Source organism: Bos javanicus, chromosome X, assembly GCF_032452875.1.
Source record: "Bos javanicus breed banteng chromosome X, ARS-OSU_banteng_1.0, whole genome shotgun sequence".
Lineage (NCBI taxonomy): Eukaryota > Metazoa > Chordata > Mammalia > Artiodactyla > Bovidae > Bos > Bos javanicus.
Genome location: NC_083897.1, coordinates 78079967 through 78103253, shown reverse-complemented (window position 1 = coordinate 78103253; position 23287 = coordinate 78079967). Strand labels below are relative to the sequence as shown.

Below are 23287 nucleotides of genomic sequence, written 5' to 3'. Positions count from 1 at the left end.
CCCCATAGATGGCAGCCCACCAGGCTCCCCGTCCCTGGGATTCTCCAGGCAAGAACACTGCAGTGGGTTGCCATCTCCTTCTCCAATGCATGAAAGTGAAAAGTGAAGGGGAAGTCGATAGGTGCTATTAACAACATACGGCAACAATGCGTGGGTGTACTTTGAAAGCTCTAGACAGGGCACAACTTTTGTTCTGCTTCAGGATCCTTACTTTTCTTTCAGTTCAGTTCAGTCGCTCAGTCAAGCCTGACTCTTTGTGACCCCATGAATCACAGCACACCAGGCCTCCCTGTCCATCACCAATTCCTGGAGTTCACTCAGACTCACGTCCATCGAGTCGGTGATGCCATCCAGCCATCTCATCCTCTGTCATCCCCTTCTCCTCCTGCCCTTAATCCCTCCCAACATCAGGGTCTTTTCCAATGAGTCAACTCTTTGCATGAGGTGGCCAAAGTACTGGAGTTTCAGCTTCAGCATCAGTCCTTCCAATGAACACCCAGGACTGATCTCCTTTAGGATGGACTGGTTGGACCTCCTTGCAGTTCAAGGGACTCTCAAGAGTCTTTTCCAACACCATAGTTCAAAAGCATCAATAAGCTCTGCCTTAAGCTCTCAGTCATGCTGAAACTGAAGAGTTCTCCCCAACAAACTGCATCCTACCATGCTGTGCTGGGCTGTGCTCAGTCGTTCAGTCATGTCTGACTCTTTGTGACCCCATGAACTGTAGCCTGTCAGGCTCCTCTGTCCATGGGGATTCTCTAGGCAAGAATACTGGAGTGGGTTGCCATGTCCTCCTCCAGGGGATCTTCCCAATCCAGGGATCAAACCCAGGTCTCCCACATTGCAGGTGAATTCTTTACTGTCTAAGCCACCAGGGAAGCCCAAAAATATTGGAGTGGGTAGCCTATCCCTTCTCCAGGGGATCTTCCCAACCCAGGAATCGAACCCTGGTCTCTGGCATTGCAGGTGGATTCTTTACCAGCTGGGCTACCAGGGAAGCCCACATCCTAACATATCTGGGTATAAAGAAAACAGGGTTTTCATACGTCATTCAGTATCATCCTCACATATAATTACTAGCTTCCCAGGCGGCACAGTGATAAAGAATCTGCCTACCAATGCAGGAAACACGAAACCCTGGTTTGATCCCTGGGTCGGGAAGATCCCCTGGAGTAGGAAATGGCAACCCACTCCAGTATTCTTGCCTGGCAAATTCCATGGACGGAGGAGCCTGGCAAGCTACAGTCCATGAGGTCACAAAGAGTCGGACACAACTGAGCACACACACGTTCACATATAATTATGGTATAAAGAGAATATGGACAGCAAAAATTTAATTAAAAACCTGTAAATATGTATAAGTATAAACCTAAATTTTTAATTCTTCTGTATAGGTTTGTGACAGAATTCTAGTAACCTGCTCAAGCCTTACTTGAGATATAAATAATTCTCCTCCTTTTCTTCAAAGAGTGTAGTCTGTTGTCACTATGAACTAAGTCCAGTTGTCATTAAAAATAATTATCTGGGAAAAGTAAATATATATTCCCTACCCTTTGATAATCTCACTCACTGAGTTATTATAGATCATTCATCTCTTCTCAGCACTTTGTGCCATTATAACAGTTAACATAATTTGCCTCGCATTGTTCTTTATTTCTCTTAACCTAATTAGACTAAAAACTAGGTGGTGGCAAGATGCAACTAGGTGGCAATTTATCTCGCATTCCCCACAGAGCTTTTCACATACTAAGTATTCAATGCCAGTTAAGAATAACCTTTTGTGTCTTCTCCTAGGGATCTGTGAGAACAGTCCCAGCCCCAGACTCTTCTTTGGGCAGTACCACTGAGGCAGTACCACAGAGTACAGTTCTAACTGTAACTGTGTAGCATTTTTAATTGCTCTATCTAGGACTTTAAATCATCAATATTAATGAAAGCTCTCAAAACTTATGGGTCCTGTTTTGGGTTTTCAATACTTTCCCCCATCCCCTAAGTCTCCTTCCTCCCTACACCACTTGCCTCAAGACAACAAAGAATAGTGGCTTGCAGTAAAGCTCCTTAACTCCCCTGGCGAGCCTCATGAACACCTAATACAGTGGGGCTAGAGAGGAGAGACTGAGGAAATTTCTCATTCACAGATGATTTGCCTGATCTCTCTTTAAGTGAACTAAGGAAGCTTGGTTATTCATCTAAACCAAAATAGCTTCTCTATACTTTTGGCTCTAACTATATCAAAGCTCCAAAATATTTTGGAAGAGAATAATTTGAGAGTTATTAGATCTGTGATTCAACTCAGTAATTCAACAAGCATTTTCAGAATGCCTCCTATGTACAAGGTGAGATAAGAAGGAATACAAACACAAGAGACTAGGATACCACCTTAACTGTACCTAGTAATATATCCTGCACTATTTTTTTTCAGAAAAAACAGTTGGATATGAATGCTTTAAAAGGGCCAGGGATTGTCCTGATTGGTTAGAGATTTGCAGATATAACAATTGGGGTAGCTAAATAAATAAATAAACCCCACCAGGACAATTATTTGTAAAGATAATTAATGGTAATCTATTATTAACTATTGTTAACTATCAAGTAATTAAGTGCCCCTTGACTACAGGAAATAGAATCCCTGAATCAGATCTTAATTAGATCTTATTTATTAACTTATTAATATCTCCTATGTGCATGACTTGGTAATTGGTGCTGAAGGGGAGGAATTACTAAGAGAGGTGGATGCAATGATAAATAAGGATGATCCAATCATAATTTTCCCTATGATATAAAATAGAGGCCATACCCCCTTGCTCTACCACTAATATACTATGCCTTGTTTCCCTCCTTCAGGAATCTCTGTGAGGATACACATGGATCAAATTAAAAATAAAATTGCTGCATCCCCCCAAAAAAGGCAAATTCTCAATTGAGACACTGTTCAAATAATTCACATTCTCCCCCTTGTTTGGGGTAAGTGCTAGAAACCCCAATAAAGATTCAAACATTATAGTATACAACAAATATAGATCAAGAGCTCAAGGTATATTGAAGGGGTGCAGGAATGAAGGAGATAGTCAGCAAGAGAGGAAGGAAAAGTGAAGATGCTAAGCATATGGGACTATATGGCTAGCTAGCTAACAAATGAATCAAGTTCTACTGTTTCCAGTATACACAGAGCTATTCCAACAGTATACAAACTCACTTGTGATGTAATTCAAGAATTCAAGTGGACAATATATTTGACCACTGACAAAAACTGAGTTTCTACTTAAACGTGACTCATAATATGCTTTAAAAATAAACAATAACAATTCAAAGGGGAAAAAACTATATACAAAATCCTCTAAACTCTTCTTTCTCAAAACACTCTCAATTAGCAGCTCCCAGGAACAGTACAGGGCTTCCCACGTGGCTCAGTGGTAAAGAATCTGCCTGCCAGTGCAGGAGACAGGGGTTCAATTCCTGGGACAGGAAGATTCCCTGGAGAAGGAAATGGCAACCCACTCCAGTATACTTGCATGGGAAACCCCATGGACAGAGGAGCCTGGCGGACTATAGTCCAAAGGGTCGCAAAAAGGATCAGACACAAGTCAGCGACTAAACAAACAAGAACAGTGTAAAAGAAGAGGAGGCATCGAGCTTATTTCATTTCACAACTGAATCTTTCTGCACAAGTTGTAGAGAAGATTCTTTCCTGACAGCAATTTAGTTATCCACCTAAGGCTTACTTAATGTGTTTTCAGAAATCCTGCTTTCAGAATTTTCAAATAGAAACAATTAGCACCCATTGTAATTAGCATCTTCTTTCCCAAAGCTAAAGGCTCTACTTTGCCAAAACCATAGATTCTCCCAGCCACCTTCAATTGCTTCAACTGCTAGCTTTATACTTCTAGCTTTATAGGGCAAAACCATCTTCATTTTTTCTTTTTTTAATGGAAGACAAGTTGATATACTTAGTTTCATGTGTATAGCATGATTGTCATTGTTGTTCAGTCGCTAAATCATGTCCGACCCTTTGCAAACCCACGGACTATAGCATGCCAGTCTTCCCTGTCCTTCACTATCCCCCGAAGTTTGCTCAAATTTATGTACATTGTGTCAATGATACCATCCAACCATCTCATCCTCTGTCATCCCTGTCTCCTTTTGTCTTTAATCTTGCCCAGTATCTGGGTCTTTTTCAATGAGTCAGCTCTTTGCATCAGGTGGCCAAAGCACTGGAGCTTCAGCTTCAGCATCAGTCCTTCCAATGAATATTCAGGGTTGATTTCCTTTAGGATTGACTGGTTTGATCTCCTTGCAGTCCAGAGGACTCTCAAAAGTCCTCCAGCACTACAATTTGAAAGTGTCAATTCTTCAGCACTCAGCCTTCTTTATGGTACAACTCTCACATCTATACATGACTACTGGAAAAACCATAGCTTTGACTACACAGACCTTGGTTGGCAAAGAGAAGCCTTTGCTTTTTAACCCACTTTCTAGATTTGTCATAGCTCTCCTTCCAAGGAGCAAGCGTCTTTTAATTTCATGGCTGTAGTCACCATCTGACTTTCAAAGAAATCACCCTAGAAAACTTGAACTTGGTTCCAAATGATGAAGCTGCTCCACTGTCAAAGGATGAGGGCCTGTCACCTTAGGGTAGATTCTCAGCAACATGCTGCAGGCTCCGGAGACAATCTCTAGGGAGAAGTGCACAAAACACTTAAGCAATGTCAGTTTTTTGAGAATAATGTTTCCTAAAGTGACCGATTTGAAAGGGGAAAGATGTATTTACATATGTAATTGTTGATTTTTTAAAGAAAATATTGATTATTTTAAAAATATTTTAATGAAAATCTGATACTTTGTTATTTTAATTTATTTTTATACAATTTTAATTAATTAATTGGCTGCTCTGGGTCTTAATTGCTGCGCATGGGTTTTCTCTAGTTCTCTCTGCATAGGGGCTACTCTCTAGTTGAGGTGTGAAGGCTTCTCAGCACTGTGGCTTCTCTTGCTGTGGAGCACAGGCTCTAAGTTCATGGGCTTCAGTAGTTGTGTCCAGTGGGCTCAGTAGTTGTGGCTTGTGGGCTCTAGAACACAGGCTCAATTGTTGTGGCCCATGGGCTCAGTCACTCCAGGGCACATGGGATCCTCCCAGATCAGGGATCAAACCTGTGTCTCCTGCACTGGCAGGCAGACTCCTCTCCACTAAGCCACCAGGGAAGCCCAATTTCCTAGACTTCTAGCAGTAATACGAGATGCCCAAATACATGGAACTATATCAAAGTTGAGTGAATATAAATTAGAAATCTAACATTCTATTCATACTAAGTCAAACAAGTGGAATCAAACTGTCATAAATTTTTTCACTAGGCAAAAATTAATAGATTTTCTAAAATATAATACACAGTTTATACACACACACACACACACACACACACATACACACAAAAGCTTTTCTATGTGCTTGATAAAGGCTTGACAAAAAACAACAACAAAAACAGAGAAATTGGAAAACATAAACTAAATGAAATGGGAGCACTAAATATGAAATAGAAACAGTGAAACAAGCTAGATAAAAGTAAAACATCATCATATAGTATAGTTGTTTTTAAACATGATTGTTCATTAGAAACACATCTGGAGCTTTGGAAGAAAAAAGCAATACTTGGGCATTTATTTGCATTAAAAAAAATTCCAAGATGCATAAAAATTCTCTTATGCATCTGTATTTTAAAAGTGATTACAATTTTTTCTATTAAATGGTAATTTTAGTGATATATAATTATATTATCCTCTGTTGACCAATCATGATACAGTGGTATTAAGTGTATTCACTTAATTAATAGTAATTAATAACTACATAATCACAATAGTAAAATCACATAAAATATGTAAAATCACATAATCATGTGATAAAAAGATGTTTATCAGTTTTCATAATCAATAGCCAGACCAAGAAAAAAGATAATTACAATTGCAAGCAATAATGGAAATATGTTTAATCTAACAATATAGAATACTTACATACAATTTGGGGAGTTAAGTAGAGTCATGTGGTAAGTGGATGGGCATATATGCAAATACTTCTATTCATCCAGCCAGTCTATGTCTTTTGGTTGGTGCATTTAATCCATTTACAGTTAAGGTAATTATTCATATATATGTTCCTATTACCATTTTCTTAGTTCTTTGGGGTTTATTTTGTGTAGGTCTTTTCTTTCTCTTGTGTTTCCTGCCTGGAGAAGTTCCTTGAGTACATGTTGTAAAGCTGGTTTGGTGGTGCTGAATTCTCTTAATTTTTGCTTGTCTATAAAGCTTTTGATTTCTCTGTCAAATCTGAATGAGAGTCTTGCTGGGAATAGTATTCTTGCTTGTAAGTTCTTCCCTTTCATCTCTTTAAATATGTCCTGCCATTCCCTTCTGGCTTGTAGTGTTTCTGCTGAGAAATCAGCTGATAACATTATGAGAGTTCTCTTGTATATTATTTGTCACTTTTCTTTGTTGCTTTTAATATTTCATGTTAGTTTTTAATTTTTGTCATTTTGATTACCATGTGTCTTAGTATGTTCTTCCTTGGGTCTATCCTGCCTGGGACTCTGCACTTCCTGAACTTAGTTGACTATTTCCTTTTCCATGTTAGGGAAGTTTTCAGCTATTATCTCTTCAAACATTTTCTTGGGTCCTTTCTCTCTTCTCCTTCTGGGACCCCCTATAATGTGAATGTTGGTGCATTTAATGTTGTCCCAGAGGTCTCTCAGGCTGTCTTCATTTTTTTCATTATTTTATCTATATTCTGTTCTGTGGCAGTGATTTCCACCATTCTGTCCTCCCAATTACTTGTCCATTCTTCTGCCTCAAATATTCTGCTATTGATTCCTTCTAGTGTATTGTTTGGAGAAGGCAATGGCACCCCACTCCAGTACTCTTGCCTGGAAAATCCCATGGATGGAGGAGCCTGGTAGGCTGCAGTCCATGGGGTCACGAAGAGTCAGACACAACTGAGGGACTTCACTTTCACTTTTCACTTCATGCATTGGAGAAGGAAATGGCAACCCATTCCAGTGTTCTTGCCTGGAGAATTCCAAGGACGGTGGAGCCTGGTGTGCTGCCATCTATGGGGTCGCACAGTCGGACACGACTGAAGCAACTTAGCAGCAGCAGCAGCAGTGTATTGTTCATCTCTGTTTGTTCTTTAGTTCCTCTATGTCTTTTGGCAAACATTTCTTACATCTTCTCAATATTTGCCTCCATTCTTTTTCTGAGACCCTGGATCATCTTCATTATCATTATTACGAATTCTTTTTCTGGAAGGTTGCCTATCTCCACTTCATTTGGTTGTTTTTCTAGAGTTTTATCTTGTTCCTTCATCTGGGACAAAAACCCTCTGCTTTTTCATTCTGATTAACTTTCTGTGATGTGGTTTTCATTCTAGCTGCTGTTGGATTATGTTTCTTCTTGCTTCTTATGTCTGATCTCTAGTTCATGAGGCTAAGGGGCTTCTATAAGCTTCCTAATTGGAGGGACCCATAGTGGGAAAAACTGAGTCTTACTCTGGTGGGTAGGGCCATGTTCAATAAAACTTTAATCCAATTATTTGCTGATGGATGGGGTTGTGCTCTCTCCCTGTTTGTTGTTTGGCCTGAGGTGTCCCTACCCTGGGGTCTACAGGCTCTATAGTAGGGTTAATGCTGACCTCCAAGGGGACTTATGCCAGGGGCCCCTTCCAGGACTGCTGCTGCCAGGGCCTCCATCCCTGTGGGGAGCCACTGCCAACCCACACCTCCACAGGTGACTCTCCAAAACCAGCAGGTATGTCTCATTCAGTCCCCTGTGGAGTCACTGCTCCTTTCCCCTATATATTGGTGCACACAAGGTTTTGTTTGTGCCCTCCTAGGGTGGAATCTCTGTTTCCCCCAGTCCTGTGGAAGTCCTGAAATCAAATCCCACTGGCCGGCAAAGTCAGATTCTCTGGGGATTCCCAGTCCCTTTGCCAGATCCTCAGGCTGGGAAGTCTGATGTGAGGCCCAGAATCTTCACAACAGTGGGGGAGTGCGGGGACTTCTTTGGTATTATTGTTCTCTAGATTGTGGGTCGCTCACTTCGTGGGTATGGGACTTGATTTTATCATGTTTGCACCTCTCCAACCATCTTGTTGCTGATTCTTCTTTGTCTTTGGACACGGGGTATCTTTTTTTGGTGGATTCCTGCATCCTCCTGTTGATGGTTGTTTCACAGCTAGTTGTGATTTTGGTGCTCTTGCAGGAGAAGATGAGTGCATGTCCTTCTACTCCACAAGGCAGATTCTTAACCACTGGATCACCAAGGAAGCCCCTTGATTACTTTATAACCACAGCCCATATATCTTGTCTCTTGACCTCAATTACAAGTGCTTATTGGCAAGGACACTTTTCAAGGTGGCAGTTTGCACAGTATGTTAACACCTTCTTCATAGATCTTAAAAGACATCCATCTGAACTGAAGGTTATGAGTTAAATAGTAATAATAATAGTAGTAATAAGAATAACACAATATAAAATTAAAATTAGAATACATACTTTATATAAGACACTTGCTGAGCATATAGATTCATCCTATGCATTAAATGCCTCTTTAGTGAAATGAATGGTCAGGCAACTCAGTTAGAGGCTTAACTAACACTTCCCCATTCCTCTACCTGAACTGTTCAGTTCTAAGGCTGAATTATTTCTTTCCCTTTAGTCATTGATAACAGCTCATGTCAAGTCTGGACTGCTTATTTATCAATGTTATTCTGCATTCCCATAGACAGAAGCCTTTCCTTCTGAATAACATTCAAAGGTTAGGATTATTCTCTATGTCTTATTTTTCTCCTGTGGTTAAAAAAAAAAAGTGTCATTATTTATTTAAAAATTGATAATTACCTTTAGGGAAACTACTGGTTGGGAATGTAATTAATACAAATGACCTACTCCCCCATGATAAACAAACCAAATCCAAGTCAGCAGACAAAGTCAGATGTTTAATACTGGTCCCATTTCCTCAAAGTACCATGGACTTGAACCACATTAATAATTATATTAGTTTAATGTAGCTGCTATAACAAATTACCACAAAAGAGTGGCATAAAATAACAGCAATTCACTCCCTCACAGTTCAAGAAGTATAAAATCAAGTTGTCACCAGGGCACACTCTCCTTTGGAGGCTCCAGGGGAGAGTCCATTCCTTGCAGCTTCTGGTGGCTAATGCCATTCCTTGGCTTATGGTTGCATCTTTCTCTGCTCCATCTTCACATTTACTTCTCCACATGTCTCTTTTCTTCTGTGTGCTTGTGCTATCTTCCCTTGCTTCTTTCTTGTAAGGACACATGTGATGGCATTTAGGGCCCATCCAGATAATCCAGGGTGATTGCCTCATTTTGAGATTCTTAATTGCATCTACAAAGACTCTTTTTTTCAAATAAGGTAACTTTAACAGGTTCTGGGGATTAAGGGTATTATTAATAAATTATCTTCTTGAGGGGTACCATTTAACCCACTATAATGATCAATGCATGTACACCCATGGCAGATTCATGTTGATGTAAGGCAAAACCAATACAATATTGTAAAGTAATTAGCCTCTAGTTAAAATAAATAAATTTAAATAAAAAAGAAAGACACAGTCAAAAAAAATAAAGACACATTAAAATCTCATAAAAATTTCAAAATAGCTAAAAAACTAATAAGGAAGATTTTGTTAGAAAAACTGAATATGTAAAAAATAGTAGTGGTTGTTAATATGCTTACCAAGACAATAGAGATAATAGTTGAATATACAAATAGGCACAAAATTTATCTTTTCAGTTACATCTGCCTATAAAGATAGTACAACTAGGAATGTCACCATTTCAAAACAATAAAGATAAGCCTATAAAACTATAGACTTTCAATGAGATATTATCTTGAGAATAAAAGATGCTAGGCATAAGTATGGAAAGCAAGAAGAAGGCAAGGCATCTTTGATCCAGAGATATCTTTAAAAACAAGTGATGCTCTCATCCACTTGGGGTTAAGGTAGGGTATCTTCGACCCACCTTGATGATTATGACTCACTAGTACTAATACTTCCATTCCACAGTTCTAATTAGTGTTGCCACTCATTTACTTTTTTTTTTTGAATATTCAGAAAACACAGGAATGTGCTAAATGCTTAGAGCAGTGGTCTTAAAACTGTAGCCTGTATTATGAAGATTTTTCAGTGAATAAGGAAACAATGATAGTTTCAAGGGAATCCACTCGAAGATCTTAAATATCCATCTGTATTCTTTCATAAATCTGAACTGCCTGAGAATCTAAAAAAAAAGGTCTCTAACTATGGGCCCTTCCCCATCTTTACTAAAGAAATGCATACTTCTTACCTGTGCACAAAGTCCCATGGTATAAAAATCTCCAAGGCACTAAATAAAGGAATAATTCCAAATATTGGTGTAGATGCTAAAAAAGTCAATTATTCTATTAACTGGGCAAAACATAGTTTTGCAAGGCAGATAGCATCTAATTCTTTGAGCAAAATTAAAGGAGAATGTTCAGCTTATAAATCATTAAAATAATTTTTGATAATAGACCATTGTAATTTGTGTAAAATAACTTGAAAGGAGATCAAAGAATTGGGTAACAATGATAAACAAAATTTCCATTCCCATTTCATTACACAAGCAAGATTATGATCATTTATATCTAAAAAAACATAAAGAGGTGGAAAACGAACGCCTTGCAGGGAGGTTGAGCTGCTTGCACTATGTCTGATATGAATGAGCTGTCCAAGCTCTATGAGGAGAGCAACGACCTGCAGATGGATGTGATGCCTGGCCAGAGCGACCTTCCACATAAGCGGAGGGAGCCGGAAGCTATCCCCGAACCCCTTCGGAGGAAGGCCCAATGCAGGAGGAGGCAGCCCAGCCAATGAGGGAGCCACAGGGGCCCCGAGGCCTAGCTAGCCGGCCCAGCCCTGGGGAGCAGCCAGGCGAGATCACAGGCACTGATTTCGAGAGCGATGACCATCAGGAAGAGAAGCCGCTCAGTGGTGCGGGCTACAGAGTATCAGCAGCACTTGAAGAAGCCAACAAGATGTTTCTGAGAACCTCCAGAGCCAGAGAAGCAGCTCTGGATGGCGGGTTTCAGATGCATAATGAGAAGACCCCGTTTGATCAATTGGCTTTTATCAAAGAGCTTCTTTCACTTATGGTTGTCAATCATCTGACCAAAGAACTCGGTTGTAGTGAGATTATTGATAGAGAATAGTTAAATGCTGTTAAGAGAGGAGGACGCTGCTTGAGGAGAGAGCCAGCATTCCACTATCTTTTGGGTTCATTCCAAGTAGTTCCATGACAATGAAAAACTTGATCTTTTTTTTTTTTTTGCAGAGTATAATAAGGTAGTGACTGCACAGTTAAGAAAAAGGAAGAAAATTGTTAAAGAAAAGTATCTTAGTACTGTTGAATCCTGTTTTGAAGAGTGTCCTGAGACACTTAAGGCTTTGATGTTGTTGTTTATTCAGATTAATTTCTTTGCATTGAGGGAAATATCTTTCATGTTTCACTGTAAGGAATAGCTTTGCAAGAATGTTATGACCAAGACAGACTTCCAGTACAAGAGCCCACTGATATTAATTATATGAGAAAAAGTAACTGATTTATCCACCTTAGGACATGAGATGTCTTTGAGTTATTTGGACTGAAAGAATATTGAGAAAACTTTAAAGATTCAACTTTGTGATCTATCCAAGCTGTGGTTATCAAAGGGTAAATTTTTAGTGTAAAATAAATCTTCTACCAACTATTCTTCAGTATCCCAAAGAATAATAAAGTCCCAAAAGAAGTGTGTGTCATGTGTGCTATATCTTGAAATGTGTTTCCAAGAACAACTGAGATTTTGTTTGTACATGTATCTTGATCATTTTTAAAGTTACTGTAATCTTTAATTCAAGAAAAATCATTGCCTTGAACATTTTTAAAAGTCAAAACTTAAGACACCATTAATAAAGTTTCAAATTTAGACAGTAAAATGTACATGAAAGTATAAAGAACACAAACTATTTCAAATATCAGTATATACTAGAGAATTTTCTGTTTCACTTGCTCTTTTTTTCATTTAACTTTACAGACAAAAGACTCTGGTTGAACTTCATAATATAAAAACTGTTAAGTGAAAATTGTCCAGTAAAAGGAAAGCCCTACATCTACAAAAGACACTATGAACAACCCTTAAAAGTTTTTAATCTGCCAGGAAATCCACTTCAGTATCTGAAGTTTCCCTCTGTCTCCTCCTCTAATTAAGTTTGTTTTTTGGTTATGCACCAGCATTCAAGATAATAAAAGTTTCTTTTTCTGTGTAAAAAATAAAGAAAGAAAGAAAGAAAACTAATGCCAAGCCTGTCATACTCTGGCAATAATTAATACTGATCTATAGGCATGTCAACTAATTAAAAAGGTACTGTCCATTTCATTTATATGTATTTGCTATAAAAGTTTTACTTTTAATGAAGACTCATTCCAGATGACTTTTAACCTTATGGATTTAGGGTTTCAGGAAAAAAATTCAAGTATATACATGTATACATATAGTTCAATACAGCTTGTGATATAGTACCTTGAGAGGTAAAAGGGAAATAGACATTTAGACAAACATTGTCTAAATAGACATCATTGTTCACATTACCAAGGAAAGCTTCATGGAAGTATAGTTCAGTTTTTCAATGCAATTCAGTTAATATCTAGGCATGTATCATTTAGCACATAACAGTAAGTATCAAGGCACCATTGCTTAGTGCTATGTAAGATTTCAAAAGAAACAAAACAAGGTCTCTATCTTCTCAGCATGTATAATTTGGTTAACGAGGATAAGAATAGTAAAGATTTCATTAGTCAGAGGTGAAAGATGAGTAGTTCACAGATGGATAGAATAGTATGGACCTGGGGGGAGGGGAAGAGGCAGAAAAAGGCAAGAACATAGCAAATGAAGAACAAGTCATCCAAAAGCAGGATACGTGACATTTAACCATTTAGAAGTGTTATAAAACTGAAAGGCTTCAAACTGAAACACCTAATCTGTTAGATCTCTAAAGTACAATGGATATAGTGCTGAAAAACACTAAGTTAAAGCTACAGAAAAAAAAAAGCTACAGAATTCTGTTAGATAGCAAATTTGTATTGAATAAACTAAAATTAGATAAGGATTAAAATTAGTTTTAAAAGGCATTTTTACACAAATAAAAAATGGACCAATTATAACCAGATTTTTACTGGTTAAGATAATTTACAAAGGGACAGGTAGGTTATGGTACCATAGGTAAGCAGATTATGGAAGACTCCATACCCAAGGAAGTCATAAGCTTCAGGCCATAAATGTGTGTGCATACTTGGGGGAGGCAGGTAAGACAATGAAGGGTGGAAAAAACATTGGGAAGGCTAGGTTACAGCACTGGCAAATGGTCTGATGTGCTAGAAAATAACCACTTCAAATTAATATTTGGGGAGTGGAATATTCAAGAAGATAACTGAGGGCCAAAGGAATGAAAGTAGAAAGATCTGTCTCATAGACTTTACCATCAAGACAGATTTTTGTTTTAGGAAAGTTATCAGACATTCATAACACTAATTGATTTTCACAAAGAAGTGCATAGATGAGGTCTCTTTGGGAAATGTCTGCTACATTTTGGCTTGGAAAGAAAAGATCTTTGCTAGTGCACCTGGGGTCCTTTATACAAAATTTAATTAACATCTCTTAGAAGGAAAGCTCACTGTGGTCCCCAGCTATTTTGTGAAGCTCCTCACTCAGGTATGCTGTGACAAATTAAACCTGAGCAAATGGTATCTGTCATGTGTTTAGTACCAAAGGGATAGCAGTCAGAAGAGGAAGGAGATAAGTTTGAGATATTAAACTAAAAGAGAGAAACAGGAGAATGCCATTGACTAGGAAGATTCTCCGAATATACCTGAATCCTGAGGGCTACATATCTCTCTTTTTGCTAACTTGATGACTTTTTTGGATCTGGGGTGGGAGGTTTCAGAATGAAGAAATAGAGAGTTTTCTAGGCTACCATTTAAGTCGATCTTTTGAAATATTATTCCTAGAAAAATTACTATGGTCTTCTTTCTTATGAATTTGCAAGCAAATAGGGGGATCCATTTAAGAGACAAAAGAGATATCACAGCTGAATGTAGTACATGAACCTAGAATGGATCCTGAATTAGAAAAAAAAGTAATGAATATTATTGGGTCAATTGACAAAATAGAAATACAGAAGATAAAATATTATCTCAATGTTAAGTTTACTGAACTGTGATTATTTAAGAGAATTTTTTTATTCTTTGGAAACATACACTAAAGTAGCTAGGTTAAGGAGACATGATGTATGCAAATTATTCTAAAATGGAAAAAGATTATGCACATACATGAGAAAAAGTGATAAATAAAGTGAGGCAAAATATTAACAATAAGCGAATCTGGATAAAGGATATACAGGTATTCTTTGTATTATTTTTTGCAAAATTTCTATAAACTTGAAATTATTTAAAAGGACTATTCACTTCTCCATCAACAACAGAAAAGTCATATATTGAGGAATTCAAAGTGATACCAGCAGGAATGATAAAGATCTCAGAAAAATCCCTTCCTTCATCCAACCAATGAGATCACTGGCAAACACTGTTATTAATTAAGATTTTTGGAACTTGGAAAATTAACCAAAGGCTTGCAGCAATCCAGGAAGCGTTATTTAAAAAACTAAAAATAGAGTTACCATGCGATCCTTAAATCTCACTCCTGGGTATATATCCAGAGAAAACTATAATTTGAAAAGAAACATGCAGCCCAATGTTCACTGCAGCACTGTTTACAATAGCCAAGACATGGACGCAAACTAAACATTCATCAATAGATGAACAGGCAAAAATGTGGTGTGTATGTATATATATATATATACACACACACATACATATACATACACACACAAACACACACATATATATATATATAATGGAATATTACTCAGCCATAAAAAAGAATGAAATAAGATCATCTGCAGTAACATGGATGATCTAGAGATTATCATACTAAGTGAAGTAAGCCACACATAGAAAAACAATATCTTTTTTAAATTACATTTTTCATTTTGTGTTGGATTATAACTGATTAACAGTGCTGTGATAGTTTCAGGTGGACAGCAAAGGGAGACAAATATGATATTGCTTATATGTGGAACCTAAGAAAAAGATACAAATGAACTTATTTACAAAACAGAAATAGACACACAGGCATAGAAAATAATCTTCTGGCTACCAAAGGGGAAAGGGGAAGGGATAAATTAGGAGGTTGGGATTAACATATACATAGTACTATATATAAAATAGATAAGCAACAAGGACAGGGAACCAGACTTAATATTTTGTAATAACCTATAAGGGAAAAGAATCTGAAAAATAATTATATATGTATATATCACTGTGCTGTATACCTGAAACTAACATAACATTGTAAATCAACTATACTTCAATTTTTTAAAAAAAGAGGTAGAAATGAAAATCCAGCAAACATTTATTCAAGAAAAATGGTTGTATCTTAGTAAGATTGAGATTTGGTAGTTTTTAAATTTTCCCTATTCCCATCCCCATCCCCAACTCCAAACTAGTCTTAAAAACTAGGAGCCCACAATTACAGTGAAAACCAGCAGTCACAGGAGAGTGTAGAATGGGATTGGAGCTTTTTCAAAGCTCCATTTTCAGATAATTACCATTATTTGACTTATTGGTTCCCTGTAATATCCCACTCACAAGCCTTGTTTTTATTTAAGCTGACTGAGATCTCCCCCAGTACAAATGTCCTTTTCCCCAGGGGCATTTGTTGAAAACAATCTGTGGCAGTTGTTTAACATCATAGTTCTCTAAGGCAATGGGTAACACATGGGGCAAACAATAGGCTAATGAAAAAGCTTAAAAGGAAAATCTGGGGAAATATCTATGGGCGTTTGAACAACTCTGACATATTCCTGGGAATCTCAATGGCCATGTTCATGTATAGAGCTGTGATCATGCCCAGGGCTATGTGCATGCTCAGGAAATACCTGAGAAGGGTCTCAGCTCTCACATCTGGCTGACCTTGAGCCTCTATATAAGCAGGGAGTGAAAGCTAAAGTAAAGATGTCAACTACCTGCTTAAGTGTTGAAGACATGCCCCCAACACACACAAAGAGCCCCTTAGCAAAGACTGGGAGATTTACTGGTTCCAAGTAGCAACCTAGACATCCATCAACAGATGAATGGATAAAGAAGTGGTGGTACATATATACAATGGAATATTACCCAGTCATAAAAAAGGGATGAAATTGAGTCAGTTATAGTGATGTGGATGAACCTACAGCCTGTCATACAGAGTGAAGTATGTCAGAAAGAGAAAAACAAATGTCATATATTAATGCATATATATGGAATCTAGAAAAATGGTACTGATGAACCTATTTGCAGGGGAATAATAGAGACACAGATATAGAGAATGAACTTGTGGACACATTGGGGTAAAAAGAGGGTGGGACAAACTGAAAAAGCAGCATTGACATATGTATACTACAATGTGTAAAATAGATAGCTAGTGGGAAGCTGCTAGAAAGCATAGGGAGCTCAGCTCAGGGCTCTGTGATGACCTAGAGGTGTGGAATGGCAGGGATGGGAAGGAGACTCAAGATAGAGAGGATGTGTGTATACATATGGCTGGTTCACACTGTTGTACAGCAGAAATTAACACAACATTGTAAAGCAATTTTATTCCAATAAAAAAAATTTTTTTAAGGAAATCTCAGTCTAATCATTAGCTCAGCATTAAGCTAGCCAATCAGAGACTTAAGTGCCCAAGTACAAAAAAGAATACAGACTCTACAGATTAATTCAGAAAATAAACAACTACAACAAACCCTGAGAAGGTAGTAGAGGATATGATTTCCAGATAGGCCACTGTTACTTAAAACATCCAGTTTCAACAACAACAAAAAAATCATTACCAAAAGCCAAGAAAGTATGACCCATACACAGGATAAAAAGTAAAGCAATCAATAGAAACTGTTCCTGAGGCAGCTCAAATGTTGAATTTACTAGACTTTAAATTGGTTACTAAAAGTATTTTTCATGAACTAAAGTAAATAATATCTAAACAACTAAAGGAAAGTATGAGAACAATATCTCACCAAATAGAGAATGTCAATATAGACATAAAAATTATGAAATGAACCAAACAGAAATTCTGAAACTGAAAACTAAAAATGAAATGTAAACTTCACTAGAAGAGCAAGATTGCACATTTGAGCAAGCAGAAGAAAGAATCAATGAACTTACCGCTGCTGCTAAGTTGCTTCAGTCGTGTCCAACTCTGTGTGACCCCATAGATGGCAGCACACCAGGCTCCCTCATCCCTGGGATTCTCCAGGCAAAAACACTGGAGTGGGTTGCCAGTTCCTTCTCCAATGCATGAAAGTGAAAAGTGAAAGTGAAGTTGCTCAGTCATGTCCAACTCTTAGCGATCCCATGGACCACAGCCTACAGGCTTCTCTGTCCATGGGATTTTCCAGGCAAGAGTACTAGAGTGGGGTGCAATTGCCTACTCTGCAATGAACTTGAAAATAGGTTAATTTTTGATTAACATGTCTAAGGAAAAGAAAGATCAAAAAATGAAGAAAAATGAACAGAGCCTTACAGACCTGAGAGACACCAATATACACATGATGGGAGCCCCAGAAGAAAAGACAGTACAAAGGGGGCAGAGAGAATATTTGAAGAAATATTGGCCAAAATCTTTCCAAATTTGATGAGAAACGTTAATCAACACATCCAAAAAGCTCACAAATTCCAAGTAGGATAGACCCAAAGAGCTCTGCAGCTAGACATATTATATACCTATGATAAATTCATCAGGATTATTTTATTTAAATGCTGGCATAGAAATGGGAGGGAAAAGGCTAGTGAGAAAAAAGGGAAGAGAAAATCCAGGGGAAAAAAGTTAGAATTTTATATGATTGTTTATCACTCAAAGATCAGGGCTGTAGTATTTAGTATGTGAAAAAATCAGGGAAGTAAATTTCAGGAAAGCCATATAAAGAATATACAGTAAAGAACACTCCCATTTCAAGAATGTAGTGGCGTTTAGAATAGTGGTCTGATATTGAGCCATTGCTGAACATTGGTCATAATATCTATAGACTACATAATTGAACTATTGGTCATCCATAGTTGTTCCCCTCGCACAATTATTGGATATTTCATCTTCTTTTTAATCCCACTCTGACTTCCCATAATCTAATGACATGTAGGTGAAGCTCATTTTTTTTTAAAAAAACTACAATAATATATTATAAAACTCAACAGAAAAAACATGTAAATCATATGATAATTGGGATTACTTGTTCCATCACTTTTCTCCTTTGTCATAGATAATAGAGAAACAACCATATATTGATATTCAAATGGATTCTCTTTTATCAAACCAAGAAAATATCTTCAACATTATGCATCACCGTTGAACTGTATCATATATGTTAATGGCTGAAGGCTCAACTACAACTCCTGACCTTCAGGAACTTAAGTGCCCTCCCAATGCAGAAACCCCACACAAACTCAGAGGGGCAGCAAAGGAGGAAGAACAGAAATCAAACATAACTTCCCAAGGAAGTCCACAGACTAAACTCCCACTTCCATCAGCAGAACTCAGAATTCAGCATTGTGCCATCTGTGAATCTCATCTGACATAATGAAGATGGCCTAAGAGAAGAGAAAAAGAGGGAAACTGAAAAGGGCCAGGTTTCCAGGACTTTCCAACACTTGCTCTTGGTACAACATTTGGTCATTCCCAGAGCCCCATCCCTGTGTTACAAATCTTAGCCTTTTGCACACTGTAGGTAGAGGTTTTACAAGAATTTGCAATCCTTTCAGGGCTACACTAAAGGAATTCTTACTCCAGTCTTTGTTTCTACTCAAACATCAGCACTGTGGTAAAGCCTAAAAGAATGAACTTCATTCCTTACCTATAATGTCAAAATTGAAAAGGTTAATCACCATTAGTCAATGGAAATAAGGAGCAGATAGGAACTTATCTATCACACAAATGAAAGGGTTCTGAATTGAAGCCCACATACAAAATGACAAACACATACCCAGATGCTCTGGCATCCCTTCTGTACACCAAATGGCTGCACTCCTTCCTCCAATGTGCACTGCTCTCTCCTTGGATCCTGCGTGTGCACAACTGCAGTGCCTGGGTTCATCACAGTATCTTTTTATGTGTAAGACTGTTGGGGGAAAGCCTAGGCAATCATCACAAGTGCCACCCCCCACTTTTCCTCTCAGCTCAATCTAAGAGAAAGAATCCAATCTTTCCTAAAATCCCAGGAGCACCTCTTAAGACAGCTTCTAGGCACTTCCAGCCAGATTTGTATCCTAAAACTGACAGCAGCCCCTGATGCCTGCTCTACAAGTAGGAATTGAGGCATATGAAGTCTGGGAATCACTAGTCAGAAGTGAGACAGAGACAAAGAGACATATCCAGGCAAGCATTGGCAGGTAATTCTGGTCCTCAGCTGTGCACTGTATCTACAAACCCAGAGGAACCCAGTACCTCAAGTGAATGTCCCTTTAAGTTCAACATGATGCACACGCATTTCTTCACAGTATAGTGATACTATTCAGGTGCTCTGAGAGTCTTTCCTATATTTACTTCCATGGATAATCGCCAACATACACACATGTATAGTACATGTGTGTCTGCATGCACATACACAAAGAGAAAGACAAACAGCAAGTACCGGGGGAAAAAGCAGAGACCAAATCAAAACAACTTCTATCAGACCCAGGCTCTTCACCTAGATTAGAGTTTCTCAAGATGGCCACTGCTAATATCATGAGCCAGATAATCTTTTGTCATGGGAAGGGGGAGTGGGTGGCAATGGCAAGGCTCTCTCATCAATTGTATAAGGTTTAGAAGCATCCCTGCCCTGTTCCCATTAGATGCCAGTAGCAACCCCTCCACCAAGTTATGACCAGAAATGTCTTGAGACATTGCTAAATGTCTGAAATGGCAAATTTTTCCTCTTGAAGATCACCAACTTAGACCAAAAGGGTTTGCCCAGCATGGCTCCAACCAGTGCACAAATTGCCACATTACAAAAATATATGCAGGATTAACTAGTCAATACTTTTAGCAGAGTCAGGGAGGTTAGAGATTTTCATAACCAGAAGTCCCTTTCAACAAAAAGAAAGTATCCCTGCCACCTAGTAATGAGCATCCTCTATGACAGCCTATTCTAAGATTGTCTTGGCTTTCTTCTGACAACTTCCCACATAGTGTTCAAGCACCAAGTGACCCAGTGGGCCTCTCCACATGTGGTTTCCTGCCAAATAATTTTCCACAATTGCTCTGTCATCAAATTTTCATATGTGTCAAGCAAATTCATATAGATGTGAATATATATATATATATATATATGTTTATATTTCCATTTCCAAAAATAACAGGAAAGGAATTAGACTAGAGAACTGATGGGCTTCTGGTTCAACACGGTGGAGAAGAAAGACGTGGTCCTCCTGTGAGAACAACAAAAATCACAACTAGCTGTTGAATAACATAAACAGGAGGACACTGGAACCCACCAAAAAAATATATCCCATGTCCAAAGACAAAGAAGCTGCAATGAGATGGTATGAGGGGTGCAATCATAATAAATCATATCCCATACACACCAGGTGGGTGATGCACAAGCTAGAGAACAATAATATCAAGAAAGTTCTCTCACTATTGTGAAGGTTCTGAGCCCCACGTCAGGCTTCCCAGCCTGGGGAACCAGCAAAGGGCCTGAGAACTCTCCAGGGAATCTGACTTTGCAGGCCAGTGGGATTTGATTTCAGGACTTCTACAGGACTGGGGGACACAGAAACTCCACTCTAGGAGGGCACAAACAAAATCATGAGTGGACAAAGACCAGGAGAAAGGAGCAGTGACCCACAGGACACTGAACCAGACCTACCTACAAGTTTTGAAGGGTCTCTTGTGGAGGCATGGGTCAGCAGTGGCTCCCCATGGGATGGAGGAACTGGCATCAGCAGTTCTGGAAGGGGCCCCTTGGTGTAAGTCCTCTTGCAGGTCACCATTAACCTTTCTATAGATCTGGCAGACTCCAGGGTTGGGTTACCTCAGGCCAAACAACTAACATGGAGGGAGCACAACCCCATCCATCAGCAGATAACTGGATTAGAGCTTTACTGAGCCCTGCCCAGTTTTTCCCACCATCAGTCCCTCCCATCAGAAAGCTTACAGAAGGCTCTTAGCTTCATCCACCAGAAGGCAGACAGAAGCAAGAAGAAACACAATCCAACAGCAACTAGAATGAAAACTACATCACAGAAAGTTAATTAGATGAAAAAGCAGAGAGTTATATCCAGATGAAAGGACAAGATAAAACCCCAGAAAAACACCAAGTGAAGTGAAGATAGGCAACCTTCCAGAAAAAGAATTCGTAATAATGATAATGAAGATGATCCAGGGTCTCAGAAAAAGAATGGAGGCAAACATTGAGAAGATGCAAGAAATATTGCCAAAGACCTACAGGAACTAAAGAACAAACAAACAGAGATGAACAATACACAGGAAGGAATCAATAGCAGAATAATTGAGGCAGAAGAATCGACAAGTACCTGGGAGGAGAGAATGGTGGAAATCACTGCTGCAAAACAGATTATAGACAAAAGAATGAAAAAAAAATGAAGACAGTCTAAGAGACCTCTGGGACAACATTAAACGCACCAACATTTGCATTATAGGGGTCCCAGAAGGAGAAAAGAGAGAAAAAGTATTCGAGAAAATGTTTGAAAAGATAATAGCTGAAAACTTACCTAACATGGGAAAAGAAATAGTCTACCAGGTCCAGGAAGCACAGAGAGTCCCAAGCAGGATAAACCCAAGGAGGAACACACCAAGACACATAATAATCCAACTGACAAAAATTAAAGACAGAGATAAAATACTAAAAGCAACACAGGAAAAATGACAAATAACATACAAGGGAACTCCCATAATGTTATCAGCTGATAATCATTCTGATTTTTCAACAGAAACTCTACAAGCCAGAGGGAATGAATGGCAGGATATATTTAAAGTGATGAAAGGGAAGAACCTACAACCAAGAATACTCTACCCAGCAAAACTCTTGTTCAGATTTGACAGAGAATTCAAAAGCTTTCCAGACAAGCAAAAGTTAAGAGAATTCAGCACCACTAAACCAGCTTTACAACAAATGGTAAAAGAACTTCTCTAGGCAGGAATCAAGACAAGGAAATGATCTTACCCAAAATAAACCCGAAACAATTAAGAAGAAAAAAAAATTTTAATTCATAAAAAAAGAAGATGGTAATAGGATCATATTATGGATAATTACCTTAACTATAAATGCATTTAATGCACCAACCAAAAGACATAAATTGGCTGGGTGTGGAGAAAAGGGAACCCTCTTACACTGTTGGTGGGAATGCAAACTAGTACAGCCACTATGGAGAAGAGTGTGAAGATTCCTTAAAAAACTGGAAATAGAACTGCCTTATGATCCAGCAATCCCACTGCTGGGCATACACACTGAGGAAACCAGAATTGAAAGAGACACGTGTACCTCAGTGTTCATCACAGCACTGTTTATAATAGCCAGGACATGGAAGCAACCTAGATGTCCATCAGCAGATGAATGGATAAGAAAGCAGTGGTACATATACACAATGGAGTATTACTCAGCCATTAAAAAGAATACATTTGAATCAGTTCTAATGAGGTGGATGAAACTGGAGCCTATTATACAGAGTGAAGCAAGCCAGAAAGAAAAACACCAATACAGTATACTACCACATATATATGGAATTTAGAAAGATGGTAACGACAACCCTGTATGCGAGACAGCAAAAGAGACACAGATGTATAGAACAGTCTTTTGGACTCTGTGGGGGGGGGGATGATTTGGGAGAATGACATTAAAACATGTATAATATCATATAAGAAACGAATCGCCAGTCCAGGTTCGATGCAGGATACAGGAAGCTTGGAGCTGGTGCACTGGGATGACCCAGAGGGATGGGATGGGGAGGGAGGTGGGAGGGGGGTTCAGGATGGGGAACACGTGTACACCCGTGGTGGATGCATTTTGATGTATGGCAAAACCAATACAATATTGTAAAGTAAAAAAAATAAATAAATAAAAAATAAAATAAAATCACAGGGGGGAAAAAAAACTAAATTAGGATCCTGAGAGAATCTGAAAAAAAAAAATTCATAAAAA

The 23287-nt window shown here is 38.4% G+C and overlaps 1 protein-coding gene and 1 pseudogene across 1 annotated transcript in view; one reads left to right on the top strand and one right to left on the bottom strand.

The window, feature by feature from the left end:
* Positions 1-23287, bottom strand: part of NEXMIF (neurite extension and migration factor) — a 207557-nt gene that overhangs the window by 147791 nt on the left and 36479 nt on the right. The gene's annotated exons all lie outside the window — the stretch shown is intronic.
* On the top strand, positions 10701-11307 carry LOC133243147 (EP300-interacting inhibitor of differentiation 1-like; annotated as a pseudogene).